The sequence below is a fragment of the Plecotus auritus genome (genome assembly GCF_963455305.1).
Source record: "Plecotus auritus genome assembly, chromosome: 3".
NCBI lineage: Eukaryota > Metazoa > Chordata > Mammalia > Chiroptera > Vespertilionidae > Plecotus > Plecotus auritus.
The window spans coordinates 134,001,154-134,013,804 of NC_137772.1; positions in this window are offsets into that span (position 1 = coordinate 134,001,154).

Sequence of the window (12,651 nt, forward strand, 5' to 3'; positions counted from 1 at the left end):
TTTGCATATTAGCCTTTTATTATATAGGATATACGCTGAGTGGCCAGATTATTATGCATTCAGAGATCATAATAATCTGGCCACTCAGTGTATTTTGTAATGCATCCTTTATTATCCTGACATGAAAGGCATAGCTACTATAACTTACCTAACATGAAATCAAAATATAATCCTATATAATAAAACCCTAATATGCAAATCGACCGAACAGCAGAACTATCAGTTGCTATGACGTGCACTGACCACCAGGGGGCATATGCTCAATGTAGGAGCTGCCCCCTGGTGGTCAGTGCACTCCCACAGGGAGAGCGCTACTCAGCCAGAAACCAGACTCACCACTGGCTAGTGCAGCGGCAGTGGCGGGAGCCTCTCCCACCTCTGCTGCAGTCAGGTGGTAAGGTGCGAGGTGTCCCGGACTGCGAGAGCCCCAGACTGTAAGAGGGATGACTGACTGCCTACGCCGGCAGGCGGACATCCCCCAAGGGGTCCCGGACTGCAAAAGGGTGCAGGCTGGGTTGAGGGACACCCCCACACACACACACAGTGCATGAATTTCATGCACTGGGCCTCTATTACATAACAAAAAATAGTACTCCAGTATATTGGTGTGTGAGCACAACCACATGGAAGCCATAATGAAGTCAGCTGCTTGCATCCAAGTGGGCAGTGAAAATAGGCACCAATGTACACTGGTCTCTTAGGAGGAAGGGGTTATATTGGTCACTTAAATGCTATGAACACCATGTCAGCTTCTGAATTAGTGAACAGCTTTTTTTTATTAAAGTATAATCGACATAAAACAGTATATTAGTTTCATGTGTACAGCATAGTAGTGATTCAACATTTGTATGCACTGCAATATGATCACTGCAGTAAGACAGTTACCATCTGTCACTATGCAATGTTAGTACAATATTATTGACTATTTTCCCATGTTGTACCTTACATCCTCATGACTTATTTATTTTATAACTAGAGGCCTGATGCACGAAATTTGTGCAAGGGGCTCAGCCCCACAGCCATGGTGGCTGCCTCAGCCTCCTCTGCCACGGCTACTCTGCCTTAGCCCCTGCCCACCACGGCAGCCGCCTCTGCCTCGGCCCAGCCGCCATGGCTTCATCCAGAAGGATGTCTGGTTGAATTAGCATATTATGCTTTTATTATATTATAGATTGGGAGTTTATGCCTTTTGATCCCCTTCACTTATTTCATACCCCCACCCCTAGCCCCCTCTGGCAACCCCCAGTCTGTTCCTATACATTTTGGTTTTGCTTTGTTTTGTGTTTTAGAGTCTACATATAAGTGAAATCATATGGTACTTGTCTTTGTCTGACTTATTTTACTCAACATAATACCCTCAAGGTCCATCCATGTTGCAAATGGAAAGATTTCATTCTTTATGGCTGAGTAGTATTCCATGGTTATACACTGAGTGGCCAGATTATTATGATCTCTGAATGCCAGTGTATATCCTATATAATAAAAGGCTAATATGCAAATTGTCCCTCAACCAGGAGTTCAAACAGCAGGCAGGCTGGCCAACTGCCATGTCCCCTCTGCCTGTCCAGGATGGCTGGACCCCACCCATGCACGAATTCATGTACCGGGCCTCTGATATATATATATATATATATATATATATATATATATATATATATATATATATATATATACACACACACACACACACACACACACACACACACACACACACACACATATACACACACACTGATTGGCCAGATTATTATGCGTTCAGAGATCATAATAATCTGGCCACTCAGTGTATATACCCCATTTTCTATATTCATCCATCCATCCATCCATCGATGAACACTTAGGTTCTTTCTATATTTTGGTTATTGTAAATAATACCATGAACATAGGGGTGCATATATCTTTTCTGATTAGTGTTTTCATTTTCTTTGGATAGAAAACCAGCAGTGGAATTGATGAATCATATTGGTAGTTCTTTTTAAAAATTTTTTGGAAAAAACTCCATACTGTTTGCCAGAGTGGCTGCACTAATTTACATTCCTATCAATAGTGCACGAAGGTTACCTTTTCTCCACAGTTTGGCAAAAACACTCGTTATTTATTGTCTTTTCAATAATAGCCATTCTGATGGGTATGAGGTGATTATCTCTTTTTTAAAATTAAATTTATTGGGTTGACACTGATTAACAGAATTATACAGGTCTCAGATTTCAGGTGCACAATTCTACAACACACCATCTATACACTGTATTGTGTTTTCACCACCTCAAGTCTCTGCCATCACCAATTATCCCCCATACTCTCCTCTACCTCCCCCTATTCCTTTCCCTGGCAATCACCACACTGTTGTCCATGTCCAGGAGTTCTTTCTCTTTCTCCATGAAGTGGTATTTCATTGTGGATTTGATTTGCATTTTCCTGATGATTAGTAATGTTGAACATCTTTTCATGTGCCTGTTGTCCATCTGTATGTCTTCTTTGGAAAAATATCTCTTCAAATTCTCTGCTCTTTTTTTTGTTTATTTTATTTTTTCTAGAGAGAGTGAAAGGGGAGAAGAGAGAGAAAGAGAAAGAGGGAAAAAAAACAAAATATCAATGTGAGAGGGTACATCATCGATTAGTTGCCTCACATGCCCTGACCAGGGCCAGGGATCAAACCTCCAATCCTTGACTGAGAATTGAACTTGCAACCCTTCGATGCATTGACCAATGTTGTAACCACTGAAAAACACTGGCCAAGACTCTGCTCATTTTTAAGTCAGATTTATTTTGTTATTGAGTTGTATGAGTTCCTTTAAGATATATATATATATATACTAGAGGCCCGGTGCATGAAACTTGTGCATGGGGCGGGGGGGGGGGGGGGGGGCAGTGTGTCCCTCAGCCCAACCTGCACCCTCTCCAATCAGGGACCTCGTGAGGGATGTCCATCAGGGATTGGACCTAAACAGGCAGTCAGACATCCATCTCACAATCCAGGACTGCTGGCTTCCAACAGCTCACCTGCCTGCCTGCCTGATTGCCCCTAACCACTTCTGCCTGCCAGCCTGATCACCCCCTAACCACTGCCCTGCCAGCCTGATCAATGCCTAACTGCTCCCCTGCCGGCCCGATTGCACCCAACTGCCCTCCCCTGCAGGCCTGGTCCCCCCAACTGCCCAACCCTGCAGTCCTGGTTCTCCCAAACTGCCCTCCCCTGCAGGCCTGGTTCCCCCCAACTGCCCTCCCCTGCAGGCCTGGTCCCCCCAACTGCCCAACCCTGCAGTCCTGGTTCCCCCAAACTGCCCTCCCCTGCAGGCCTGGTCCCCCACAACTGCCCTCCCCCACTGGCCCGGTCACCCCTAACTGCCCTACCCTGATGGCCTGGTTGCCCCTAACTGCTCTCCCCTGCAGGCCTGGTTGCCCCCAACTGTCCTCCCCTGCAGGCCTGGTCCCCCACAACTTCCCTCCCCTGCAGGCCTGGGTCTCCCCCAACTGTCCTCCCCTGCAGGCCTGGTTTCCCCCAACTGCCCTCCCCTGCAGGCCTGGTCCTCCCAACTGCCCAACCCTGCAGTCCTGGTTCCCCCAAACTGCCCTCCCCTGCAGGCCTGGTTGCCCCCAACTGCCCTCCTCTGCAGGCCTGGTCCCTCCCAACTGCCCTCCCTTTCATGCCTGGTTGCCCCCAACTGCCCTCCCCTGCAGGCCTGGTCCCCCATAACTGCCCTCCCCCGCTGGCCCAGTACCCCTAACTGCCCTACCCTGCTGGCCTGGTTGCCCCTAACTGCTCTCCCCTGCAGGCCTGGTCCTCCACAACTGCCCTCCCCTGCTGGCCTGGTTCCCCCCAGCTGCCCTCCCCTGCAGGCCTGGTTCCCCCCAGCTGCCCTTCCCTGCAGGCCTGGTTCCCCCAACTGCCCTCCCCTGCAGGCCTGGTTCCCCCCAACTGCCCTCCCCTGCAGGCCTGGTTTCCCCCCCAATTGCCCTCCCCTGCAGGCCTGGCTCCCCGCCCCAATTGCCCTCCCCTGCTGGCCTGGTCTTTCCCAACTGCATTCCTCTGCCGGCCCAGTCATCCCTAACTGCCCTCCCCTGCTGGCCTGATCACCCATAACTGCATCATTTACTTGCCTCTTCTTCAGTTTCTTTCATCGGTGCCTTTAGTTTTCAGTATAGAGGTCTTTCGCTCCTTGGTTAAACGAGTATTGTTCCTAAGTATTTTATTCTTTTTTGATGCAACTATAAGTGGGATTGTTTTCTGATTTCTTTTCTCATAGTTTGTTATTAATATAAAGAAAAACAACAGATTTTTGTATATTAAGTCTGTGTTCTACAACTTTACTGTATTTATTAGTTCTAACAGCGTTTTGTGTGTGTGTGTGTGTGTGTGTGTGTGTGTGTGTAATCTTTAAGGTTTTCTACATAGAGTATCGTGTCATCTGCAAATAGTGACAGTTTTACCTTTTTATGATTTGGATGCCTTTTCTTTGTTTTTCTTGCCTAATTGCTGTGGTTGTACTTGTAATAGTTTGTTGAATAAAAGTGGGTATCCTTGTCTTGTTTCTGATCTGAGAGCAAAGGCCTTTGGCTTTTCACCATTGAGTGGGCCCAGAGCTCACCACTGTTCAGCCTTCCCACTTTTGATTCTCTAGCCTTTTTATGTTCTCTAGTAGAGTACATATCTGAGGTTCAGAATACAGAAAGCTACCATAGCATTTCTATCTTTCTAGGTGATAATTTTAGTTAGGTAAATTAAAAGTATAGGCTCACTGTTCATGGTTTGCCACAAATTAGCACAATAACCAAACTGTTAGTGAGTGGTTTTGCTTGCTTTCGCTTCTAAGTTGACCAGCTCCTCATTTACTCATTCTTTGTTTAGGCTGTCTTTTGCTTGTCCTTTCACACTTCTTTAGACCAGTGCAATGGTTTATCTTTCATTTTCCTTGGCTCCTGAGAAATCCTGTTTTGTTTAACTTGAGTTACTTGGCATTCTGCTCAAGCTCCAAATCAAAATGCCACAACAGCCGACTAACCATGAAGGAAGTTTCGTTCCATGGGCCTCCACCAAATAATCCTGAGCCCAGAGTGCTCTTCCTGATGCTTCTAAGTGCATTCAAATTGCTTTCTTCTCCTCGGTCACATATGTTCTTCCCTTCAGGATCATCGTGTTTTCTGACGTTTAAGGAATTATTTAACATCAAATATACACAGATTATTCCCAACTAAACAAAATACTAATCAATGTTTGAATTACTTGTATATTTAATTTTAAGTCTTTCGGAGGTTGAACACCTTTGCCAACTAAGGAAACAATTGGACCATCCCAAAGTGTTTGAATTCTCTTCCTAGTGTGTGGAGATGCATGTGACCAAGGACTGTGCCCTGGGTGCAAGATCTGGGCATCAATATCCAGGATGATTTTTGTTCTTCTAAGGAGGGATGAGGTGAGTGTCCATTTATAGCGGCTTTTCCTGTAGGTACTTTAAGCTCTGCCCTGTGGGAGGTGCACTTGTGGCCTGTCCTGTGGATTCAAAAGTAGCACTTTACCTGACCATCAAAGCTGATTTCAGCCTACAAGATGAACCTGCCCCATTTGTCATAATGTTGTCATTGCACCTCTATAATTTAACAAATCTATCTACCTCCTGATCCTACTCTAATTCTAAATTCTTCCTGGGCCCTTCTGTATATCTCCCTCGGCTTTGCTTGATGTTATGGTCACCTTCAACTTTATTCTAATGAGAAATATAAGTTCTACTAGTGACCCAGTGCACAAAATTTGTGCACATTAAAAGGGGATTAATTAAAGGAAATAATTTAATATTGCTATTTGCCCTTTCTCTATAATAGAAGTCTCAGAGATGAAAGAAAATTAGTAAAATGTATATGAAAACCTTCCTCCTGTCAGAGTCTGGCGCTCACCATGGGACCCAGAGTCAAGTTCCCGCCCACCCACATGCACCTCAAAATTGCGTGAGACCCAGACCCAGCTGGCTCACCCCCATTGGACTAGATCCAGACCCAGCCAGTCCCACCCTTGTCAAGCCCTGCCAGGCAGGGAGCGTAGCCTCAGGTCCCCTGGCCTGCACCAGGATGGGGGGCGTGGCCTGAGGTCCCCCAGCCCAGACCTGGGTGGGGGGCGTGCCTTGAGGTCCTCCATCAAGCCCTGCCAGGTGGGGGACATGGCCTGAGATCCCCTATCAAGCCCCACTGGGTGGGGGGCATGGCCTGAGGTACCCCATCAAACCCCGCCAGGCAGGGGGGCGCAGCCTCAGGTCCCCTGTCAAGCCCCACTTGGCGGGGGCGCGGCCTGAGTTCCCCCGACCCAGCACTGGGGGTGCACCTTGAGGTCCCCCATCAAGCCCCGCTGGGTGGGGGGCATAGCCTAAGGTCCCCTGTCAAGCCCAGCCAGGCAGGGGGTTGCGGCCTGAGGTCCCCCGGCCTGGCACTGGAGTGGGGGAAGCAGCCTGAGGTCCCCTAGCCCAGCACCAGGATGGAAAGCACACTTTGAGGTCCCCCGTCAAGCCCCTCTTGGCAGAGGGCATGGCCTCAGGTCCCCTGGCCTGGCACTGGGGCAGGGAGCGCAGCCTGAAGTCCCCCAGCCTGATGCCAAGGTGGGGAGCGTGGCCTGAGGTCCCCTGTCAAGCCCTGCTGGGTGGGAGGTGTGGCCTGAGGTCCCCTGTCAAGCCCTGCTGTGTGGGGGACACACCCTGAGGTCCCCTGTCAAGCCCTGCTGGGTGGGGGATGCGGCCTGAGGTCCCCTGTCAAGCCCCAAGTGGGTGAGGGAGCGCGTAGTCTCAGGTCCCTGCTGATTGCTCATTAAGGCTCCTTATGGGAACTTGGCCTTAGCTGTGGGTGCAGCCATCTTTTGTGATGGAGTGATGGTCAATTAGCATATTCCCTCTTTATTATATAGGATAATTGAAGTGTATATGGAGGTATGTGTCACAGGCTCTGAGAGTATAAAGAGGTTATTTGTGAAAGAGGAAAACCCCATAGAAAATGGATTTGTAAAGCTGTCTTGAGGATAACCAGGTGAAATGTGTGAGTGTGCAGATGAGTGTGTGTGTGTGTGTGTGTGTGTGTGTGTGTGTATGTGTGGCAGTCAGTGTGTTGGGAGAGGGAGAGGAGTGAGGAGTTAAACTTTTATCTAGGAGGTAATGCAGAGTGGTTTAGCTGTTAAGCCCTAAACAGACTTGGGTTCAAATATGAATGCCACCACTTCTTAGCTGTGAGATTTGGACAAAATCACCTAACCTCTCCTGCTCATTTAAATGATCGGAGCAGGGGCTTAGAGAAGGTAAATTGCCCCATTAGAAGTAGCTGAGCTACTTGTTTGACCTGGGTCTGTCTGGCTACATAACTCATGCCTTGTTCCAGGGATTGCAGGGTGATCAGGAGAAAGCCATGATCAGATTTACACTGTGGAAGGCTATGGAGTGAATGAGAGATGAAGGCATATTTGAAGAAACCTTTCCAGTGAAGGAAAGACCTGAGAGAATGAGAGCAAGAGCACGATGGAAGGTTGAGGAGTGTCAAGTAAAGGCACATTCAGATTTAGTAAGGAGAGACTTTTATTTGAAAAGACTAGAGGCCTGGTATATGAAATTCATGCACGGGGGGGGGGGGGGGGGGGGGAAGAGGCGGTGTCCCTTAGCCCAGCCTGCATGCTCTCTAATCTGGGACCCCTTGAGGGATATCCAACAGCCCATTTAGGCCCAATCAGGCCTAAACGGGCAGTTGGGCATCCTTCTCACAATCCAGGACTGCTGGCTCCCAACTGCTCGCCTGCCTGCCTTCCTGATTGCCCCTAACCACTTCTGCCTGCCAGCCTGATCACCGCCTAACCACTCCCCTGCCAGCCTGATTGATGCCTAACTGCTCCCCTGCCAGCCTGTTTGCCCCTAACTGCCCCCCTGCCAGCCTGTTTGCCCCTAACTGCCCTCCCCTGCAGGCCTGGTCTCCCCCAACTGCCCTCCTCTGCAGGCCTGGTCCCCTCCAACTGCCCTCCCCTGCTGGCCTGGTCACTCCTAACTGCCCTCCCCTACAGGCTTGATCGCCCCCAACTGTTCTCCCTTGCAGGCCTGGTCCCTCCCAGCTGCCCTCCCCTGCTGGCCTGATTGCCCACAACTGCCTTCCCTTGCAGGTCTGGTCCCTCCCAACTGCCCTCCCCTGCTGGCCATCTTGTGGTGGCCATCTTGTGTCCACATGGGGGCAGGATCTTTGACCACATGGGGGCAGCCATCTTGTGTGTTGGAGTGATGGTCAATTTGCATATTACTCTTTTATTAGATAGGATAGAGGCTTGGTGCCCAGGTGGGGGCCAGCCAGTTTGCCCTGAAGGGTGTCTCGGATCAGGGTAGGGGTTCCCTTGGGGCATGGGGTGGCCTGGGCGAGGGGCCTGTGGTGGTTTGCAGGCCGGCCACACCCCCCAGCAACCCAAGTGGAGGCCCTGGTATCTGGGGTTTATTTATCTTCTACAATTGAAACTTTGTAGCCTGGAGCAGAGCCAAGCCTTCTGCTCACTCTGTGGCGGCAGCCATTTTTGTTGGGATTTATTTATCTTCTATAATTGAAACTTTGTAGCCTTAAGCAGAGGCCAAGGCAGGCCAGGGCTGTGGAAACTTGGCTTCCTCCATCTCTGGGGGCAACACTAGCCTCCTGCTCTCTCCAGCTCCGTGGCTGCCACCATTTTTGCTGGGATTTATTTATCTTCTATAATTGAAACTTTGTAGCCTCGAGTAGAGGCCTGGGCCGGCCAGGGTATGCAGAAAGCTTGGCTTCCGCCATTGCTGGGGAAACCCAAGCCTCCCTCCTGCTCTCTTCATGGCTGCAGCCATCTTGGTTGGGTTAATTTGCATACTCGCTCCTGATTGGCTGGTGGGCGTGGCTTGTGGGTGTGGTGGAGTGATGGTTAATTTGCATATTACTCTTTTATTAGATGGGATTGTTGTAAGGGAGGGAAAGGACTCTTATAATCAAAGAGACCAGAACAAAGTCTGTGCTCATCTGTGTTGAAGCAGAGCGGAGGAGGTTCCCAGGCTGGAGTGAGCTGGTGGAAGTGCTGGAAGATGCTGACAGGGCTGGGGTGCAGAGAAGCTATGGGCCATTTATGTTCACTAATTGGTTTGATGCAAAGGAAAGTGAGCTGCTCTTATCTGTATGACAGGAGGTAGTTCTGCGCATTGGGGCAGGTGCCCTGTCCACTGGATGTAGGCTCCTGCCTCCCACAAAAATGGAGATGGGTGCTGCCTCCCTGATGATTACATTTCAAAGGAATGGCTCTCAGGTCCTAGAAACAGACATTCTGGCTTGTAAAATTGGCAAGAGACTTTAAAAAGACCTACATACATCTCTAAAAAGCAGAGAATTCCAAGTTTTTTAAAGAAAATGGAAGAAGCCTGTCTAAAGTTTCATCAGGCTCTGGGTCAGGGCATACAGAGATTTAAACCTCTGGGTCAGGGCATACAGAGATTTAAACCTTCAATTGCACTGGGGGAGGCTGGCATAACTCATGGTGCCTGGTCCTGAAGGGTAGTGGAGGGGACCGAATTCAGAGCACAAGTGAGGGATTAGTCTCAAACACCTGGGACAGTGCGGGTTGGTAGTTACAGTAATATGATATTAACATGACATTACTATTATTTATTAATTTGTATTAATTAGTATTACTATATATTTGTTAATAGAAAACTTATTTGCTATTTATTAAAAGTGTAGCTTCAATTTTTGTCTCTCAACTTTTCATTAAAATCTCTACACTAGAATGTAAACCATATGAAAGGAAGACTTTTTATTTGTTGTATTCTCTGCTATATATCAAAACCTAAAAGTGCTAGACACCTACTGGGCACTTGATAAATATTTATTGGATTGATGAACAGATAGGATGGGAAGATTCCTTACTCTTATGTGAAACCTCCCTCTGACCCCAAATTATTATGGTTTTGTTCAGGTAATGTTTCAATTTTGTAATAAAATCTCAAATTATAATAAGCTCTGTTTGGTCATTAGGATATCCAGTCTCCTGTATTAATTACAATCCTGGCTAGTAACCTAAATCTCTTCTCTGCACTCCAGTGGGGGTCCAGGAAAACTGAGTGACTGGCCATCTTCACTTGTCTTCCTCTGGTTTACCAACAGAGGTCATCACATCCCTGGAACTGGGCCTAGTGTGCTGAGGGATTGGGGAAAGGGCACAGTCTTCAGGGAGAGCAAGGGTCTTCACTCACAGTCAGAGGTCTGGGCCTTCTTGACAACAGATATTTAAAGCTGGTTCTTGTGGTGTACTTTCATGAAAGTGATGATTGTTTGGGATGGGAACTGAAGCTGTAGAAGTAGATGTTGCAGAGGATAAAGTGTCATATTAATAAAACATCACCCATTAACACCTCAGTACAAATTAAAGTGGCTGCACCTCACTGATAAGGACCTGCAGGGCTGAAAGGAATAAACAATTTATGGTGATGATGATGTAAACAATTTATGGTGATGATGATGATGATGATGATGGTGTGTGTGTGTGTTGGGAGAGGGGTTGGAAAGAAGCAGCACTAAGAAATTGGAATTAAGGAGTTGTAAGGGAACTTAGAGGTTATTCAATTCAATCTCCACATTTCATCATTGAAGAACCTGAATAAAAATGAGAGAAATTACAGCTCAATAGGATCTGGTGGACAAACACTTCTGGGGCCAGGCAGTCCATAATAGTACGGTGGGATATAGAAGTATAGAGGGAAATCTGTGCTTCAGTGGAAAACGATGCATTGTCTGGAGTGGACACTCATATGAGAGCACATTCTTCTGCGCTGTGATTCCGATTCTATGGGGGCTATTTTACAACCCATAATGCAGAATACTTTTTGTTCATAGACATGTAAGTTCTGTCCATGAAGGTTCACCTGAACTTTGTCCCCAGGTTTTGTCTCCAATGACACCTTTATTTCAGTGTTCCTGATCTTTGGATTCTCTCTTGAACTGGTAGTAACACCTCACCACTTTCTTCATTAATGAATTAAATGCGATCTTTAAAATGTATTCATTTTATATCCATACTAGAGGCTCCGTGTATGAAAATCATGCATTCGAGGTGGGGGTCCCTCAGCCCGGCCTGCGCCCTCTCGCAGTGTGGCAGCCCTGTGATCAACTGCCCCGCAGAAGGAGGCCCGGCCCATCCGCCGCAGCGCCACCTGCCGGGTAGCCAGGGCCTCCCTCTTTGGGGCGATGGATCGCGGGGCTCTGTTATTAATAGCCCCGCAGAGGGACACCCTGCCCACCCGGCTGGGGCTCTACGATCAATTTCCCCTCTGGCCGGTGGCCTGAGCCTCCCTCTGCGGGGCAATCATGGGGCGATGGTGGGCCCCCTGACCAATCACATCACACCCACCTTGGCTGGCCTGTCACCAATGTGTATCATAGTGTGGTCGTCCGGACGGTTGTTCTGCTGTTCGGTTGATTTACACATTATGCTTTTAGTATTATAGATGAGAGTTGTGATTGCTGCCTTTGTTTCAAAACTACCTGTAACAAAAGGGAGTAGTGGACTGGGGCAGCCCTCCTGCTCCCTGCAGACGATTATTTCCAGATGAGGATTTGGTTAGTGTTGCCCCATCCCCAGTTTTCCAAGAGAAGCTGAAAATCTAATTTTTATACAAGTGTGAAAACTTTAATTTTAAATATTGACAACCAAATTTTTTAAAAGCAAAAATAATCTGTGTGTGCCCAAGAAAACTTGGTGGTCTGATCCAGCCCATTGGCCACCTTGTCAGGTCAACAAAGCAGTGGAAAGACACCTAGATCCAAGGAGGACAAGTGAGCCCAGGGCTCCCTCATCTGTTTGGTTAACCTGTGAAGTAGATGCCACTCTGTTTCACAGGATGGCCACAAAGAGGCCAGTTGTCAGAAAGTCGATGGCAGCAGCAGGACCAGACCCATTTTTCTGTCCGCACTGTTTCCCCTACAACCGGGGACAGTGGGAGGTGGGATGGGAAGGGAAAGGTGGTCTGGGTTTACCTGTGTGGGGCCAGGTAAGCCATGTGAGATCCTCAGCTTCACAAGAAATGTCAGTTTGGAGATCATTTAACAGAGTGAGATGGGTGGATTTCCAAAGAAGCTTTCACAACCCCTACCTTTTCCAAATGATTTTTTTTTTCAAGGACAACTGAAGAAATATTTCTAGATTCTTTAAGCCTGCTACTTAGATTCTTTCTCAAGGATAGTTCCAACATAATGATTATAAATCAAAATGGAAGTAAAATCGTGGAAGAATTATTAGGAAATATAATAGGGTAGATCTTAAAAAGCCTCTGCACTTTCGAGTTGCTTTAATATGTTTCATAACCAAAGTACATAAAGCACTCATTCATTCATTTATTTTAAAAAATGACGACCTCCTCTCCTACCCAGTTTGCCTGTTACTGTACCAGAGTCTACTCAGTTTATCAAATATGTAAAACTACCTCTGTCCCTATTCATTTCACTCATGTAAATGTGACAGGCAAGACCGAGTTAGGCTCACAACAACTCAGAGAAAAATAGTATCACCATTTTACAGATGAGGAGAAATAAGGTAGATTTACCCCAAATTGCATAGCTGATTAATGGCAAGATGTCTGACTCTTAAGTCCAGAGCTCTAAACCTCGGTTACATCAGTTTTGGGGTCTCATATTCAGACACTTTGAAAT